The sequence below is a fragment of the Adiantum capillus-veneris genome, chromosome 27 (genome assembly GCF_014529385.1).
Source record: "Adiantum capillus-veneris isolate H3 chromosome 27, ASM1452938v2, whole genome shotgun sequence".
In the NCBI taxonomy this organism is placed as follows: Eukaryota; Viridiplantae; Streptophyta; class Polypodiopsida; order Polypodiales; family Pteridaceae; genus Adiantum; species Adiantum capillus-veneris.
In genome coordinates this window covers 130525578-130545118 of record NC_140957.1, presented here as the reverse complement: position 1 = coordinate 130545118, position 19541 = coordinate 130525578, and the positions used below count along the sequence as shown (strand labels likewise).

At 42.3% G+C, this 19541-nt stretch overlaps 1 pseudogene; it reads left to right on the top strand.

The window, feature by feature from the left end:
• The first annotated feature begins 18101 nt into the window (after positions 1 to 18101).
• On the top strand, positions 18102 to 19245 carry LOC147422763 (uncharacterized; annotated as a pseudogene).
• The last annotated feature ends 296 nt before the right edge of the window (positions 19246 to 19541 follow it).

Sequence of the window (19541 nt, the reverse complement as noted above, 5' to 3'; positions counted from 1 at the left end):
GTGGCGCAATGGAGTTTGTTTTGGTGTAGAGGCCGCCATTCCAAATTTCCTTCGTCAATAGCTTTGGACATGAAGCCTCAACTTCCCAATCAAGGGAGTAACGGAGGTTGTTTGTCCCTTGAAAGTTGCATTAGCAGTTATAGTATCTCCCATCTCAAAAGTTTGAATGCCCAACTTGGTGGCCAACTCCGTTGATATGAAGTTGTGAGTAGAGCCAGGGTCATATGGGAGAGAGTCTTCTTTTGGGGGTCTCATTAAGAGGTCTCCTAAGTTCTCTCTCCTCTTCGAGAGGAAGGGAAATCTCATAAGCACGAAGTTGTTGAGTAACTTAGACTTGCAAAGCAGGGTTGCCCATAGCTTGCTGCAACCTAGTAACAAGATAATTGACGAACATGGGGGCATCATCATAAGCACCTTCATGTGAAAAATCAAAGTTATCAATGTTCATTCTACTCTCTTGGTTATTTTCAACCATGCTAATTAAACTTAGGTATACATTACTTTGTGCTTTGGTACCCTCAAAAACCTTAGTTTCTACTCTTCTTTACCTTTGAAAATCAAACCTCAAGCAGCCACACCCGTGGTTTAGACGCTATTGATTGCAAACACTAGTGGAGAGGGTGTAACATTTCTTGGTCGATTATGGTTCCTGTTGAGCTTGCTCATAGCTCAATAATGGTTAAGCGAAAGGCAAGCCCCGAGAGGCTCCATTATTAACACTATAGTTCTCAATGGTGTACCTCGAACTAAGTCCTTTATGGTTCCTGTTGAGCTTGCTCATAGCTCAATAATGGTTAAGCGAAAGGCAAGCCCCGAGAGGCTCCATTATTAACACTATAGTTCCCAATGGTGTACCTCGAACTAAGTCCTTCTCAATCAAAATATTAGATCCCTGTCCCACACTTACCCTATTGCAATAAACAGGTCCAACCTTTCATGGACAACTTAAGAACCTCTCTTTGTAAGAAAGAAAAGAGAAACCAATAGCTCTAATACCAATGTAATGGAAATGGCTTGTGAACTTTGAGAATAGCAAAATTAAGATAATTAGAGTGAGAATTTTTGTGAGACTACTTTGAGAACATAGAGGGTGAACTTAAAAAGTGGTAGAAACATAACCATAGTACTTAATTAACTTGGCATGAAAAATAATTTTGCAAGAGAGAGAGTTTAGAGAACTTGATAACAATTAAGAACCGGATTTATGTGGAGCCGGTCCCCCCTCCAATAGGCTTTTGTATTATAGATTCTCCCATCAAGAGAGACTTGGTACAATAGAATCTTTGTGTTCCTTGTAACCTAGGTGATGCAATGAAGATGGAAAGCTTCATGCATCACGAGTATAGCATAGACTTTGTAGCAAGAATTAACCATCCCCGGTCTCATTCCCAAGGCCTCAAACACCTTCAAAGGTGGAGAGAGCTAGTGGGGAATGAGAGTAGGAAAGAGGAAGAAGAAACATTCATAGGAGAAAGAATTAGTTCCTCACTTATCATCACTCTTCTTGCTTAGCATAAATAATAGCATAGTAATGAAGATGGACCAGATGGAAATCTTAAGCATTAGAGCATGGCTCTTGGTTGGGTTTGCCTTCCACAGCCAAGAGTGTTGGTGTAGACTCTCAACTTCTCTACAAGATTGGAGAAGGAGATGGAGCTCTTGCACTTTGCACCTCACACAATGAGAGAGTGTGTGTGTGTGGAGAGAGTATATCCCCCAAGCTAGCCCCCTCCTTGCCTTGGTTGACCCCCTCTCTTAGCTCATGATGGAAGCTCATTGGACCCCTTCAAGCCTGGCCAATCACATGCAGAGTGCATATCAAGCAAGCATGCTATCCTTGGGACAAGTGTACCCTTTCCCCTTTGAGAGAGAGGACTTGATAAATGCAAAAATAAATAATTTAATTAACTAATTTATTATTGGACCCCTTGAGAGGCCAACCAATAGGCTTTAGGCACACATGAAGATGAATTTGACAAGTGTCCTAGTTACTTCCCTTAGACCAAGCTTTCCTTGTGTGAGGGTGTGTGTGTTCTCTCTCTAGCTCCTACAACGAGGGCTCACCCCCCTTGTGTAGGGATGTGCTTTGAGTTTTTGAACACTTTAACCCCTCAAGAACCTTAGTCATGGAGCACCTTAGCACCTTAGTCATTAAGCACCTCAAGCACCTTAGTCACTAATCATGACAAGCACCTCAATCTTGTGCGGGGTTCCCACCTCAAGCACAGCCCTAGTTTGCCTAAGGTCAAAGGACTTTTAATACTAGCCTTTGGAGGTCTTTAATGAAGCTAACCCTAAGGTCTTTAAGCTCCATTAGCTAGCCTTGCTCTTTGATAGACAATCTCTTATTTGGACCCCTTTACCATTGGCCCCGTGTTGAGATAGATCCGTAACCACATGTCTAGACTCTATATTCTAACCCTTGTCCCCTTTTATTCTCCCACATTAAATGGTCATTTTAATATTAGAAAATCATTTGGGTTGGTTAGATATTCGATTTTATGAAAGTGGGTGTGTAAGAGTGGTAAAAGGGTGCACTTTTTCACCCAAAAAGAAGGTAGATAATTTTATGCTTTTTGGCCTTCCATAACTCCCACATATGATCTCCAATTTGAGTGGAGGTCATAGATCTGCAATCTACGCATCAAGCTCTTTCCATAGATATGCTACATGATATGGTTTTACCTGCTAGATTTTAAATTTCATTTTGGGGGGAAATTTGAATTCAAATAAAGTAGCTGTGTTGCATGTTTGAATTCAAAGTCTGTCCTTTGATTACTTTTTTAATACTAAAGGTTTGACTTCCTTAAAACTGCCAAATAAAGAGGCTCTCCTAGACCCCATTGTCATCCTAATGCGTAGTACTTTGTCAATGGGTAAGTGCAAGAAGCTTAGTGCAAAATATTGTGGATCCTTTTTCGTCACAAAAAGAATCAATGATCAAGCTACCAATTATAGTTACCACCTAATATCAAGGTACACGATATTTTCCATGTCAACTTGCTTCAGTATATACCAATCCATTAGAAAAGCAATGGACTCATTTTCAGGCTAACGTTACATAGAGAAAACCTTTTTTTCTCATTTTTGAAAATGTCCATGAAAATCATTTTGTGAAATTGTCACTGTCATTATAAAAGTAAGTCGCTTGATAGTGACATCTTGCACAAGCGTCGAGCGCCTTTTTATGACCCGATGTTGCTATCCAACAAAGTGAGGTACTTGTACACGTGCATCTTGCACAAGCATCCAATTAATTCTTTATGAGCTACTCACAATTCAAATTTGAACGGATCGTACTTGATAGTGATTGATAGGTACTATTTAAAACTATGAAGGGTTCGGAACCAGGCGAATAGAGGCCCATGGGGGATTTCGCTTGGTTATGACCTTGTGAGGCCCTAGGCTTTAAAATGCTATAACTTGAGGTAGAGATGTCAGATTTCAGTGTTTTGAAGTGCTATCCTGAGGTTTTTGGATGTTCCAGATGCATCCGTGGTATTCTTTTTGTATTTTGAAAACATCTCTTATGTGTTTTCTCTCATTGCACATCACATCACTCATTAAAATTAACGGACATGGATATTTGTGCACACTTAAGTTGGGATCTCAAAAATCATTTTGTACGAGCATGCATTTAAGTGATCAAGCAAACTTTTATGTATGTACTATGAGAAAAATAGAATTTCAGAAAACTACTTTATCATTTTTCAAGATTACATCTCTCTATGTCGAGTTGACGTTTCTTACAAGGCCCAAAATTGAGTCCAAGTTTCTCTTAATGAAAATCACATTCTTGAAAATTCTTTATTGTCTACTTTGACTTATGGTACTTTTGAAATACATCCTAAAGCTACCCTTCAAAGTAGAAACAAGTATCTTCATAATCAGACCATTATTGAACACCTTGTCAAATAGTCAGTTTATATCTTGATGAGGATGCTATTTGGGAACGTGATGATGTATTGAGACTTAATTATCGAGACTTCATGTTGAGGTGAGAACACCTCCAATTTTTCAGGATGTCAGATCCCTGAGTTTTGAGTCTCATAAGAAAATTACATTTTCGGTGTAGGCTACTTTGAATATGATATAAAATGTTTGTAAAGTAATATTGGAAGATTTCAAAATGAAAAGCAGGGTCGTTTTTATGTTCCAATAAGACAGAAAGACATTCGGTTCAATTTTTAAAACAGTTATGGTTTTTAGCTTTTCTTGGTTTTTGATGTTTTTTTGTGAAAAGAGATATGGATCCTTAATCCATAAGTCTCTCAGATGTTAGATTTCAATTTTAGAAAAATCTGCTTTTTGAATGCTTTTCAGGCTATTTTTAGCTTTTCATGCTTTTCGTCCCTTTTTGGTGAAATGAAAATCCGTTTTCTAGTTCCGGTGGACAACTGAAAACCATGGTTTAACATTAGAATTTTTATTTTTTTTTGCTTTGTACACTATTTCTAGCTTTTCGTGCTTTTCGGCTTTTTCAAAAAGCGACATGCTTTCCAAAATAGTCTAAACCAAAAAATAATAATTTTAGTCATCGTTTGGGTGAAAAATGAATATATGGTGGAAAAACGACATTAAACAAGATTTTTATAAGAATTATTTTTATAAAAAATTACACCCTAAATACATTGAGGGAGTATGATAGGTGTCGTGATTACACCGGGGCACCACGATGCTGTGTAGTTCACTCATGTTCTCATTATGCTACAAACTATTACGAGGTTTCTATATGTAAAATGGACGGGTATGATCAGAGTTGGCTTCTAAAAGTGAAATCTTTGTTTTTTGAAAGATTCCAAATGGCAAGTTCTAAATCCGACAAAAGAGGGGGCGCTACCTCCTAGCTTGGGACACACTCCGGTTTGGAAAAAACTATATAAAAACAACAATATTCTACATTTTTCAGGACCCACTGTGGTTGCATAAAATATCACAAGATTCTACGCATGCATTATACAGAGTGGTACAAGCTCTCCATCAATACAATTGTGAGCACAATCCTCTTCATAGCTCTTATCACCGCTCTCTTGCAACAAAGAAAGAAGCCTTCCAACCACCGAAATCACTTCTTGATCATGGTAAGAAGCTCTAAACTCCATAGTCATTATCTCTTTCTTTGTACTTTCGTTTCCAAGAAACTACGCTCTCGATGGTTGGTTTTTTTGTATACATGGGCATGTATGGGCTTGCCAAATGTGTACGAGGATTCTCCATGCTTGTTTCATCATGTTTAGCATGCTGGTATATACATAAGGTGTGTTTATAATCATGTAGATTCATAAAAAGAACTTTTTTCCTTCACATTCCGTGGATGATAGGAACACTATTTTTTTTGTATCTCCCTAACCAATATGAATCAAGTCAAACACTTTGAACAAGAGATTGTATACATCATTTAGAGCATTTTCTCCTTTGGGTGGATGCATGAATAGGTGGTACACTAGCTACCCATTTTTGGGGGTGGTAGCAAGGGGGTGGGCTGGTTGGTAGGTAGGTGAGTAAACATTGAGAATCTTTTATAAGGTTTTATTTGAAAATTATTCATCAAAAGGCTTGAGCAGCAAGCTAGATTTAAAAACTTTAAAAATTATCTTTTCAGTTTTGATTGTGTGTGAAAGTAGTGTGGGGGGGCCACCTTACTCCGCAATCATGACGCCTCCTGCTCGTCGACGGTTGCAGAGGGGGGGCAACTCAGGTGGCCAAGCAGCTCCTGCAGCTGAAGCAAAATCAACCACAATTACTGGGAGGCGGAAGAGGGCTCTCATTCATCTCCCTCGCTTGATCAACCCTCGGACTCCCCTGCTGGAAAGAGGAAGAACAAGGTCTTGACTCCTTCACCAAAGCCCTGCACTCCTATAACAAAGAAACATTCGAAAATGGCAGATGTTGTAATCCCCAACACTGAGGTACTATTGCATCTTAGTGTTCCAAGGTCCATGTAAGCTCTCTTAAGCTTGATTTGAAGCAAACCTAAGTTAGAGGCTAGATGTTTGTAGATGCATTCAAGCTCCATAAGCTAATGTGCATGCATTCAAGCTTGCATTGAAAACCCGTGTAGAGGCATGCATGCATGCATTCAATCTTGCATTGAAAACCTGTGTAGAGGCATGCATGCATGCATGCATTCAAGCAGATATATTTATGCACATTGCATTTTTTAATGAACTTCAATTGGCTGGCTACACATGCATTCATGTCTTGTGCATAGTTGGGCCGTACTCGTATGGATTGCAAATCATAGTGCTATGAAGAAGCATGAATCAGTGATACTCTATTAGTGTGGTAGTGATGGGGGCTTTTCACAAGCCAAGCTCCCATACCCCTCTTCTCTCGTCCCCACCCCATGAAAACCCCCTCTTAGGGAGGGAGTGATAAAAGGCATTGGAAAAAGTAAGAAAAAAATAAAGTATGATTATGTAAATATATAAGAAAGGTAAAATAGGCCACCTCATGCCTGCGGGGCAGCCCATCCCCACCTTGCCTCCTGTTTCTTCATTGTTGCCCTGCTGTGTGTCCCTTTTCCTCTCCTCCACTCAAAAGGTCAACCCCCTCTCTCTTCCCCTTGCTTTTTCTCCTTTCTCTCTCCCCTCAAGCTACCCCACCTCTCACCAATAATGCATTATAACTCACCAATAATGCACCCTAACTCACATGCAACTTACCCTATCTTCCAAAATAGTATACCCCACCCCCCCTTTCTCTCTCCTATCATATCCCATGACCCAAATACCCCCCCTCTCTCTAAAGGGCGCCATGTCTCTTGTCTTGTAGCTAAATAACCTCCCCCACACTCACACACACACACACACTCAGTTTCACTAAAAAAAGTGCACACAGACCCATCCCCACCCAGTGGTTACCTGATTTTTCTTGTGTTCACACACATCTGCACACAGATTCACCTCTGAACACACTCCCCTCTCTCCCCTCTTGTAATTACTTTATTCTCCATGTCACCTCTCACTTTTTTTCATCAACCCATCTCTCTCTCTTAGTCTCTCTCTCATGAGCCTGCTGTTCTGGCACATATACACACAGCCAGACAAGTGGGGCCCACAGTCACATGGCCTATGTAGATAATGATTTCTTCATTTCTAAATTCTAGAATTCCTCCCCCCCTCCTCCCCTATATAAAGAGGGATCACCATCACACTAAAGACACACACCATCACCAAAGAACACACTATGCATTGTGTGTGCCTAGTGCACACACACACACACACACCCACACCATCACCATCACCGCAATCACCATGCTTGTCTTAAGCATGGCCTCTACACCCTTGGCTATGGAAGATGAAGGGAAACTAAATGAAGGATGATGGCCATAACCCTCGTGCGAGTCTTCACCATCAACTCCCACCTATCCACCATGTGCTCTACCACTCTCTCCCTTCTCATTCCCCTATCCTATGCTCCCCATTTCATCACCTTATTCTCTAAATAAAGCTTGAGGTTTTGTGAGTATGTTTTCCTGCAATGTTTTGCCCATATGAGGTGTGCGGAATCGCCACCTAGTCTTGTGTTTGGAGTGAGCTTGTGTATGTGTGAAGGGTGTGCGGATTCGCCATCCTTCTGTGGTGCCTAAGTACTAAGCTGCAATACCCCGTCCCTCACTCTCTTTCTCTCTCTCTCTCTCTCTCTCTCTCTCACTTGATCTCATTTCCCTTCCTCTTCATCATTACTCCCAAGCATCCATCTCTCTTGGATGAAAACTTTGTTATGGTGGTGTGTTGTTTGTGTCCTAGCCGTTGAAGCTAGGTGGTGCCCCTGTTTGCTTTACCGTGACAGGCTCAAGGCGCTCCATTCGGTCCCCGGTGTTTTAGAGGCCGTCGGGGTTCGGGGTTCGCTTTGCTCCCGTCATTTGGTGCCCCCACGGAGGATCTTTTCATGAAACCCTTAAGTTTACAAGACTGAAACCCCTAAACTATTGTGAATGGATGAATGGCTAGCAGGATTTGCTAATTGGACGACAGAAGAAGAAGAGCTCCAAGCACAACTAGACGAACTCCGCATCTCCATCAAAGCTCAAGTGCCAGGCATAACGGTAATCGATTTGCAGTGGGAGAGTCAACCAACACGCCAAACCCAGTGGATATACATAGCCCAAGTGCCAAGAAGAAGAAGTAGAAGGTCGAAACCATGTCCGCAACCTACAACCAACCCACAACAACAAAATGGAAGGAGCTCTACACAATAGAGAATCAACACTATTCTACTTTGAGAATTGGGTAACTCAAGTCACCGAGGTAATTATCACAGTCAGTTTTCAAGTCGCACCTGATGCTGCAGCACAGATAACAGAATCATTGGCTCACACTCTCACTAGAGAAACTAGGGATCTACTGAGTTTGTTTCAGGAAATAACACCACCCTCTCCCACAAGCTTGGACAGTGACTAAGCACCTCTAAGCTTCACATAAATCAGTACAACCTACCTCAAGACAGATCACACATACCAACACGTGTACGCTCAATCAAGGTAATACTGGATTTGAAGGCTCACTACCAGCACGTCATTGACACCATGCCGGGTGGGGAGCGGTTTTTGGATGTTCTGGCATCGGATCAACCATTTGTCTTACCCTTGGTACAAGGCAATGTACCGTTTGAAGTTTTAATCTATGTCCTCGTATAAGAGGGTATACACGCCTCCTTGTAAAGAAGAAAACAAACTTTTGCAAGCTAAGCAGTGTGTCTTTCTAGCTCTCTCTCAGTAATCATGGCAAGTGTAGCATTTCCAACATTTAAAGGAAAGAAGGGGGAGGATTTGGTAGCAAACTTCCTAGATGACTTTGAAGTAGCATGTGTAGTGAGCAACAAAGATACGGATGAATCCCGGGTTAGAATCTTTAAGCATCTCATGAAGCTAGAAGATAGATCATGGTACAATGCACTTCCACAAGCAACCAAGGATGACTGGTAACCCTTAAAAACCTCTTTTAAGAGGCGCTTTGGGGGAGGTACCACTTCAGAAAATTTGTGGGACAAGTTGAGAGACTTGAAGCAGGAGGGTCTTTTAGAATATGCCACCTATGAGTCCAAATTTGTGAATTTGTGGGAATGGTGGGTTGAGTCACTGGCAAGGGGGGAAGCTGCACCCGATTTCCTAAAAAAAGATCGGTTCACGCATGGCTTATGGCCGCTTCTCAAGGAGAAGGTGAAAGGTAGATTCCCGGCTACGTACGAGTTAGCCGTTGAGATTGCTCGCCTTAAGGACAAGAAGCTGCGAATGAAAGCCAAAGAGACTGAGTCAACAAAATTAGGAACATCGCATCGACCAGCAACTACGACAACCACCATTCCACCACCACCACCGGCTCTTGGGGTAAGAGATGACCAACAAGATATGTTGGCCCATATTACTGACCAACTGCAGAATTTGTCTGTCCACTTAATACAGCAAGGGAGAGCACGACGACAAAACAGGGAGTATCATTGCTACAACTCCGGAGAAGACGGTCACCGTATGTACTACTATCCCAAACCACGACAAAACTATAATAGAGGAGGTAGGAGGAACCAATTGTCACCCCCTAGAGAAAGAACACCCACACCCCGAGCACCAACCCCACCAACACAAATTCTACGTCCTCCACAATCATCACTTACAATCATCCTACGCCCACCATCAATTGGTACCCGCACACCAAGTATCATTAGTCTTGCAGAAGAGGTCAAAATGAGTGTAACAGAAGAAGGATCAAGTAAGAAGACTATTCAAAGAACTCTAGCAATAGAACAAGAGGTTAAAGAATCAAAAGATGCTACCCAGGTGGGGGAGGTAAGTCAAGAAAATTGTGTTACAAATGTGAGTACATCTTGTCTTTAAGGCGGGCTACTTCGACTGCCAACTCATATGTTGCAGGAAACCTTCCCTTCACCTTCTCTCTAAGCGGCGACCATAGACCAGCAATGAAACGGTCCTTCTATAGGAAACTAGGCGCTCCTTCACCTTCCTCCAGCGAGGCAACCCATCTCTCCCATAAGTCCACAAATTTAGACTCGTAGGTGGCATACTCCAGCAGGCCTCCCTGCTTTAATTCTGTCAGTAACTGCCATAGCCTCTCCGAGGTTGTGCCTCCACCAAACCTCTTTACAAAAGCAGCCATTAACACATCCCATGCATTCTTGGTGGCCTGGGGCAATGCATTATACTAGGACTTGGCCTCTACTTTCATCAGTAGAGGAAAAATTCTAAGTCGTGAAGCGTCGTCATCTTTGTTGGAGACGATACAAGCAATGTCGAAATCATCCAAAAAGTCAGTGGTGAGATCCTCTCCCTTCTTTCCACTGAACGTGGGGAAAGAAACACTTGCCATGGTAGTGACTCAGGAAATTACAAACCTCTTTTTCTTTTTTTTCTTTTTTTTTAAAACATTGCATTAACAGTAGCGGCTCATAGCAGCTTTTTACAGGGGTGGGTGGATATGTTAAAACAAGATAAAGATAGAAACATTAAAGGAATGATGGTAATCTAATATGGGGAGAATGATAGGGTTCGGGGAATTGAGGATTTCTCCTAGTACCGCCGCACCGAATAGGTGTACGATCTTCTGTTGGTAGAAGACTTTCCTATCTACATAGATATTCACATGCATATGCTGCAAGAATCTGAACGGGAATGCCGTTGGCCCGTTTTCCATCATGCAAAGAGGATGAAATACTTACTTATACTCTTATCGTGCCAGTGTTGATGAGTCGGCACATCCACAAGAGGTCGTCGCCTTTCATGGGCTCTACCTTTCCTTCGTTGCTCAGCATGTACGGGGTGATGGCGACGCGTCTGACCACTCCCAGCCTCTTGGCTAACAACAATTGCAGGTAATTTCCGTAGTCGGCGTGTTGCATGAATTCTACTCCATTCAGTTGCAACTCGTCCCCAGCCCACTAGGTTTCTCCCGTGGTAGAGAGCTTCTTCAGGATAAGTTGTACAGGGAGAGGAGGAAGATCCTCCACTCTCTTTCCAAAACAGCGAGAGCAGTAGCCGAACCACTCTTCTCTAGGACATGGGAATCTTCTTACCACTTCTTCTTCCGGATTGTCGAAGTGGATTGGTAGCACTCGCATGCGTTATGCAAATCGGTAGGCGACCTTTCGCCGCTTAGCTTCGGATGACTTCCTCTTTGGCAAATTGGGTACAACCCGGCTTTCTGAGCTTGAAGCACTTGCTTGGCCAGATGCTTCTCCCTTCGGGGTCATGTGTTTCCAGAGTGGCTTATCTTCTCCTTGCCTTTGGCTCGAGCAGCCCCTTTAGGCCACTTTGGAGTTATAACTTTGACTGTAGTTTCTTTAGGCAAAAGAGTTCTCACCGTTTGCTTCCCTTCCTTGATGTGAATGACTTCTTTGCGATGAATGTTGATGTAGATGACTTCAGTCCTTTCGCTGCCTTCGTTGCTGGCACTCATTAACAGTGTGCCTTGGTTGACAACAGTGATGGCACTTCACCGAACTCCCACCTGATGCTCTCAATTTATAGTTAGAACGAGATGGAGAATTTACCTCTTGAATGCTGACGACACTGCAGCCTGGCAGCAGCACCTCAATGAAGGCGGCTAGTGCCTCCTTCGTCTCTTATTCCTCCGTCCTCCAATTAAAAAATTCCTTCAGCCATTCGTCCATGATTGATAGTGGGCGTCACTTTCAGCATTGTAAACTGAAGGGTCTTAGAAAGCCCTCCTCCGTGGGGGCACCAAATGACGGGAGCAAAGCGAACCCCGAACCCCCGACGGCCTCTAAAACACCGGGGACCTAATGGCGCGCCTCGAGTCTGTCATGGTAAAGCAAACAGGGGGCACCACCTAGCTTCAGTAGCTAGGACGCAAACAACACACAACCATAACAAAGTTTTCATCCAAGAGAGATGGATGCTTGGGAGTAATGGTGAAGAGGAAAGGGAATTAGATCAAGTGAGAGAGAGAGAGGGTGAGGGAGGGGGTATAGCGGCTTAGTACTTAGGCACCACAAAAGGATGGCGAATCCGCACACCCTTCACACATACACAAGCTCACTCCAAACACAAGACTAGGTGGAGATTTCGCACACCTCACATGGGCAAAACATTGCAAGAAAACATACTCACAAAACCTCGAGCTTTATTTAGAGGATAAGGCGATGAAATGGGGAGCATAGGGTAGGGGAATGAGAAGGGAGAGCGTGGTAGAGCACATGGCGGATAGGTGGGAGTTGATGGCGAAGACTCGCACGAGGGTTATGGCCATCATACTTCATTTAGTTTCCCTTCATCTTCCATAGCCCAAGGGTGTAGAGGTCATGCTCAAGACGAGCATGGTGATTGCGGTGATGGTGATGGTGTGGGTGTGTGTGTGTGCACTAGGCACACACAGTGCATAGTGTACTCTTTGGTGATGTTGTGTGTCTTTAGTGTGGGTGTGGGTGTGTGTGTGTGCACTAGGCACACACAGTGTATAGTGTACTCTTTGGTGATGTTGTGTGTCTTTAGTGTGATGGTGACCCCTCTTTATATAGGGGAGGAGGGGGGAGAAATTCTAGAATTTATAAATGAAGAAATCATTATCTACATAGGCCATGTGACTGTGGGCCCCACTTGTCTGGCTGTGTGTATATGTGCCAGAACAGCAGTCTCATAAGAGAGAGACTAAGAGAGAGAGGTGGGTTGATGAAAAAAAGTGAGAGGTGACATGGAGAATAAAGTAATTACAAGAGGGGAGAGAGGGGAGTGTGTTCAGAGGTGAATCTGTGTGCAGATGTGTGTGAACACAAGAAAAATCAGGTAACCATCGGGTGGGGATGGGTCTGTGGGCACCTTTTTTCAGTGAAACTGAGTGTGTGTGAGTGTGGGGGAGGTTATTTAGCTACAAGACAAGAGACATGGCGCCCTTTAGAGAGAGGGGGGTATTTGGGTCATGGGATATGATAGGAGAGAGAAAGGGGGGGTGGGGTATACTATTTTGGAAGATATGATAACTTGCATGTGAGTTAGGGTGCATTATTGGTGAGTTAGAATGCATTATTGGTGAGAGATGGGGTAGCTTGAGGGAAGAGAGAAAGGAGAAAGGACAAGGGGAAGAGAGAGGGGGTTGACCTTTTGAGTGGAGGAGAGGAAAAGGGACACACGGCGGGGCATCAGTGAAGAAAGAGGAGGCAAGGTGGGGATGGGCTGCCCCGCAGGCATGAGGTGGCCTATTTTACCTTTCTCATATATTTACATAATCATACTTTATTTTTTTTCTTACTTTTTTTCCAATGCCTTTTATCACTCCCTCCCTAAGAGGGGGTTTTCATGGGGTGGGGATGAGAGAAGAGGGGTATGGGAGCTTGGCTTGTGAGAAGCCCGCATCAGTAGTTACATGGTAGCTATCTGTCTAGGACACAGGTAGTTGCACCACCTATTCATGCACATGCCTAGCCTACTTCTTCTCCTACTCAATGCAACAATTGATGTTTAATGTGAAAACTTCTGTAAAATTGTGATATTATAAATGCTCACCATGCATAAGTTATCTAAGTTTTTAGTAAATTTATGGCTGTGTATGTTTCAAGCTTAAGTGTTGAACCATACTCCAATCATACTTCCATACCCGTATGCGTTTTTCGTATGGAAACAACTATGGTCTTATGTTTCTCCTTGTATTCTACAAGGCAAAGGCCGTTGGTGCACTCCATATGTGCCATTTGAAAGGAAGACAGTTTTTTGCATGACAAAGCGTCAAGCACATGAAGTATACGACCTCCCCAACTCTGGAGTGGATGCTTGACTGCTGATTGAGGCAGATTTCACCGACAAAGATTGGTTAAAATGCTTTAAGGAGGTGTCGAAGATGGGCAGCAAAGTAAAATGTAGAGATGTGAAGCCAGAGTTCTGGAAAAAGTTTTATGTATTGTTCACATCTGTGTATCAAGAACCTCCTGGAAATTATGGTATGGAGGTGACTAAAGGATTTGCTAGAGGCTTTCTATATGAGCAGTTGAAGGGACAGGTTGATTGGGCCTTGTTTTCAGAAAGTATTGTCACAAATATGGATCCAGGCAAATTACATGCAAAGAAGCAGCAATGGGCGGATGTCCATTCCTCCTCTACCCCTAACAGTTCGCGGTGAATGACGAGGACTCCATATCATTTGGAGGCACCCCAGGAAACTCTGATCGATACAGTGGATGATGTGCATAAAAAGAATTTATTTGGTCCACCGTCTCTTATAGAGTTAGATACTATTTACAACATGGTTGTAAGCAAGCATTATTTTACATTGTTAGAGTATGACGAAGCTTTTAAGAAGCTGGAATTTCTTTAGGTTGATGTGCACCGAAATGAAGGTGCCAACCTTCTAGTGGAAAAGCTCAGAGGCTAGTTGAAAGATGTAGAGGCTGCATTACTAAAGGAAGAAGGTAGCGTCGATGTTGTGGATGCAATGAAGGTGGAGCAACTTAAACATACTATTGGTAGGTTGTCGCTAACACTCCAAACATTGCAAGTGGTAGTTGAGGAGAAGGCACCACTTGATGCTATGGATAGTGCTCTAAAGGAGAGAGATTTTACACAAGAAGTGGAGGAGTGTGCACAGGCGCAGATGGATTTTGTAGAGACCATGCAGGTCAAAAGAAGTACAGTGTTGTTGTCTGCACCTCCGCCGAAAGTTCCACATGTGGATATGGGCACCTTGCCTTTGGAAAAAGTTTGCAGTGCTTGTGGGTTGACGATGTACGACGACAATGCCCTTGGCATGTTTTTGCTGCCTTGCAATCATGCCTTTCACATGTACTGTTTTGGCCATCTTGTTGCAAGCAAAGAAACATGCATGGAGATGGGATGAATGCAACCGATTTCGCATACCATGCGGTCTTTGGTGATCCTCGGCAGTACGAATGCCAATTTCCAAGGAGTGCAATCAGACACCAAACCCTCATCAGTTCCCTTAAGCATGGACCATGGTATACACCCTACTGCATTTTGTAGCATTGAGCTTAAATTTATCTATTTTTTGTGTTTTTGTTATCAAGGGAACCCTGTTAATTGTAGCTACTAATACAAGACTGGTAGCTACTAGTACAGTACTGGTAGATACCACTCTCATAGTGGTAGCTGTCATGCTAATCCTGGTACAACTAGCTACCAGTATGGCTGTGGCTACCATTCTTCCATGAGCTACTATTCTCCCATGGAAGTCTTGCTGGTGGCAAGGTAGCTACCATTCTTCCATTAGCTACTATTTTACCATGGAACTCCTTCTGGTGACAAGGAAGTTCTCAATGTCAACCCTGGTAGCTACCAGTACAATAGTGGTAGCTACCATTCTGCCATGAGCTTCCATTCTGCCAAGGAAGTCCTATAATTGACAAGGTGGCTACTAGGATTGCATTGGTAGCTGCCATGAGCTGCCATTCTGCCAAGGAAGTCCTGCAAGTGACAAGGTGGCTACCAGGATTACATTGGTAGTTGCCATTCTGCCATGAGCTGCCATTCTGCCAAGGAAGTCCTGCAAGTGACAAGGTAGCTACCAAGATAACATTGGTAGCTACCATGATGGCAGGGGGCAAGGTAGCTACTAGGATAGCATTTGGTAGTACTAGTAGCTTATTAGTGCTTGCTTGGTAGCTTCTATTGTCATGCTGACCTTGCATGTAACTTGAAAACTTGTTCTTAATTTCTTATTGTGAAGAACAGAATTCAAGGTATTGGTACATGACGAGAAGGAAGATGTTTTAGATATAGGTTGTTGCCAGGCTTTTATTATGTTAACCACCACTATTAGATTTCTTACTACTAGGATAGCTTTGGTGGCCCCTATGTCATCTTGGTAGCTCTCAGTCAGCCAACTACCAGGATGGCATTGGTAGCTACCAGGATAGTGCTGGTAGCTATCAATGCTTGCCTGGTAGCTTCCACTATCATGCCTGGTAGCTTCCATTGTCATGCTATAGCTACATGTAACTTGAAACATCAAGTTCTTAATTACTTAACACTAGAATGGTTACAGGACACTTTTATGTCCATGGACACTTTTGCGTCCTGTTAAGTGACCATTTTTCTTGAATTATTTGAAGAGTATGAAAATGAATTTTTAGGTGCTATATATCCACAAAGTTGCCTTATGAGCTGAAAAAAACTTAGCTTTTTTTTTTTGAGTATCGATCTCACCATTAACCTTACTCTTGCACAATATTTTTGAACCTAAACTGTGTGAAAAAACGGGTCCTGTTTTTGGCTTTTTTTCAATTTTTGGCAACTATACCACTCTAAACTTCATGTTTGTGAGGTTTAGATGGCTAGAGGTTAGGCCTTCATATTCTCAACATGTTTTGATGCTTGTAGGGAGAGCTAAGTGTTAAAATTGAAAGTTATGACCAATTTACAAGAATTGCATAATCCTGTTTTTTGGCCAAAATTAGCACTTTTATGATTTTTTTGGTGGCTTTCTTGATATCCAAATTCAATTTTGATTGTGTAAGTGTAATGTATAACATAAAGCTAATCTTCCTTGAGTTTTGGGGGACTTAATATGCTATATAGCATAGTATATGATGATGGTTGAGTTTTTTGATTGCTGAAGAATACGATACATTTTAGAGTAGCAAGTATAACTTTCTCAATATTGCTAGTTTCTTAGGCTAATTGTGTGTATTTTGTAGGTAGTAACCATATCTAATCATAGACTACAAACTTGGGTAGATATTGAGTAGTTTCTATGGGTTTCTAGAGGTCATAATGCTAAACCCAGTTTTTTCATGTTTGCTGTATTTAGCACTTTATCATTGTCCTCAAGGTTCCAATTGTAAGAGATCCATTATCCTTTTGACATGCTCCATAGCTCCTTTTGAATCCAGAGGCCCAAAGGGAACTAAGAAAACATGTATATAGTATCTGTATTGAGCGTGACTATAGAAACTTTGATGATAGGTCCGCAGAATGGAAAAAATGCAACTTTTTTGTACCTATTTTTTTTGCCCAAAAAAAAATTAGTGAGGTGAAAGAAACCATATGTTTTGGTCACCAACCCATTGAAGTTAACGGGGCATTTTATCTCATGTCCTACAAAAATCTCCACTCTTATTTATATGCAATTAACCGTAAGAAATTGCTGTTTTGGGCAAAATGCACTGGTCCATCAACTTTGGAGGCTTGTAGTGACCAAGGGATGAGAAAAATTACAAGTTTCTCATTTTTTCCATATGTAGTAGTTATTGAACTATAAGCTCATGAAAGGATTTTTCAAAATGAGTGGATCTTCTATGGTTTTGGAAATTTTTCCCAAAACCCTGAAAGGACACTTTTATGTCCTGTTAGGTTACCATTCTAGTGTTAATACTTTTCATGACTGCAGAGGCTGAGCCAGAGACTACAGTTGAGAAGGAAGGTGTGTTAGAGAAGTATAGTCGTGAGAATGGAGATCAAGCACAAAATGCTCCTTCATCAATGAAGGACAATGAAGTGTCAGCCAGAGACACCAGTCCCTTCATCCTGTAGACCATACAAATGATGCAAAGGGAAAGAAAGAGAAAGATGACAGGTGTTATTTTTGGTTTTGTTTTTTTCCTAAAGGTAGATAATATTGTTTAAGGTTCATTCTTGTTAATTGTTTCTTCTCTCTTGCAGATGGAGCTACCAAAAAGCCTACAGAGGATGCAGAAGGGCAAACAAAGACATCAAAGGACCAATTAGCCATAGAGACTGGAGAAAATAGTAACATGGAATCTGGAAGAAAAGATGCTACAACAACCAGAGTCAGAAAAAGACTCCAAACATAGTCTCGATATTTTTGCTTTGTAGCCTATCCCCATTTTTGGCTCTTTTCCTAAATCTTGTCGCCGTTTTTGGCTTTGTAAAAATTCTCCATTTCCTATGAATTAAGAAAGCCAAAATCAATTTTTTTTTGTCCTATCCATCATTGTTGTTTATCTCATTATTGTTTTTATGTTCAGATGCTGCCACTAGCAACATTGACAATCTTGATCACATAATAAGTATGATAGCACAGTCTACTATGAAAGACCCTCTTGATGTAGATGGTTCATTTAGAGTTGAGGGCCAAGTCCCATGTGCTAGCAGCTTTGATGACCAAGAGGATAAAAACACGGATTTTTTTGTCCTCAGTACGGGTGAGGACACAGACATTATCATGAAAAATTCTGAACCAGGAAGGGAAAATGGTGATGCATCTGTGGATGCAGGTGGTGATGCAAGTTGTGCAGTTGGTGCAGGTGATGACACGGAGATTAAAATTGATAAGTCTGAACCACCTCGGGAAGATGGTGACGCATCTGTGGATGCAAGTGGTGCAAGTGAAGACACAGACATTATCATTGAAAAGTCTGAATCACCTTGGGAAGATGGTGATGCATCTGTGGATGCAAGTGGTGAAGCAAGTTTTGCAGGTGGGGCAGTTGGTGCAGGTGAGGACACGGAGATTACCAATGAAAAGTGTGAACCACCTCAGGAAGATGGTGATGCATCTCTGGATGTAGGTGGTGATGCAGGTTGTGCAGCTGGTGCAGTTGGTGCAGGTGGTACAGAATATGTAAGGCACGATGATGGGATGGTGTCTCGGCAAAGGGAGGATGGAGGAGGTGCAGGTGGTGTTGCAGATTATGTTAGGAATGATGATGGGACGGTGTCTCGTCCATGGGAGGATCCTAGTAACATATTGTTTGAGAGTAAGCCAGCTCTAATCCTTGATATTAATGGTGTCCTGGTGGCCTGCCTACTTGAATGATCTAGAAATTGTAGACATAGTAGGGGTGTTTGCTGGGTATAAAAGGGATGCACCTGCATTCTTGGACTGGTGCCTTGTGCACTTTGATGTATTTGTGTGGACTTGTTGCATGAAGACTAGAGCATAAAACCTGTTGAGTGCCTGCTTTCCTGATCAGTTTCCCTGATTCAAGGAAATTCTTGCACAGCAGGATGGTGTAAGAGATGCTAGAATCAAGATAACTGGTGGAAAGCCTGTATTTTACAAGAAGCTAAGTGACTTCTGGGAGAAAAGAGGTCAGTACACTGCTACGTCCACAATTCTAGTGGATGACACACAGTACAAGCAGCAGTGAAATCCTCCAGGCACTTTCTGCATTGTGAAGAATATAGAAAATCAGAATCCCACTGAGATGCAAGGATATCTTACAACAATTGTAAGATCTTGGCTCACGACTTGGCTTTGTGTAGAAGATCGCCTCAAGTATGCTGAGGACTGTGCACTGCCGAGACCGATCGATAACTTGAGCATTAGGATCTCAAAGCAGTGGCATCTAGAGTATTACGGTTAGATATATTATCTTGACATGTAACCATGATAAGTGATGTAAACAGTCAACCATTTACTGACTTATGGATTATTTTGCTCACTAGTAATGATGAAACAATGTAGTAAAGCAGCTTCTAATGCTCAATGTAGTAAAGCAGCTTTTGTTAACTTGTACACTTGTTTACATTTTTGCATTGTTCATCACTGCACCTCCACAGTTGCACAATTACAAGTGCTTAACATAGCTTCCAATACCAAGAAATGTTAAGGGCAGCTACCAGTCTGCATAGTAGCTACCCTTGCACCTACTTAGCTACA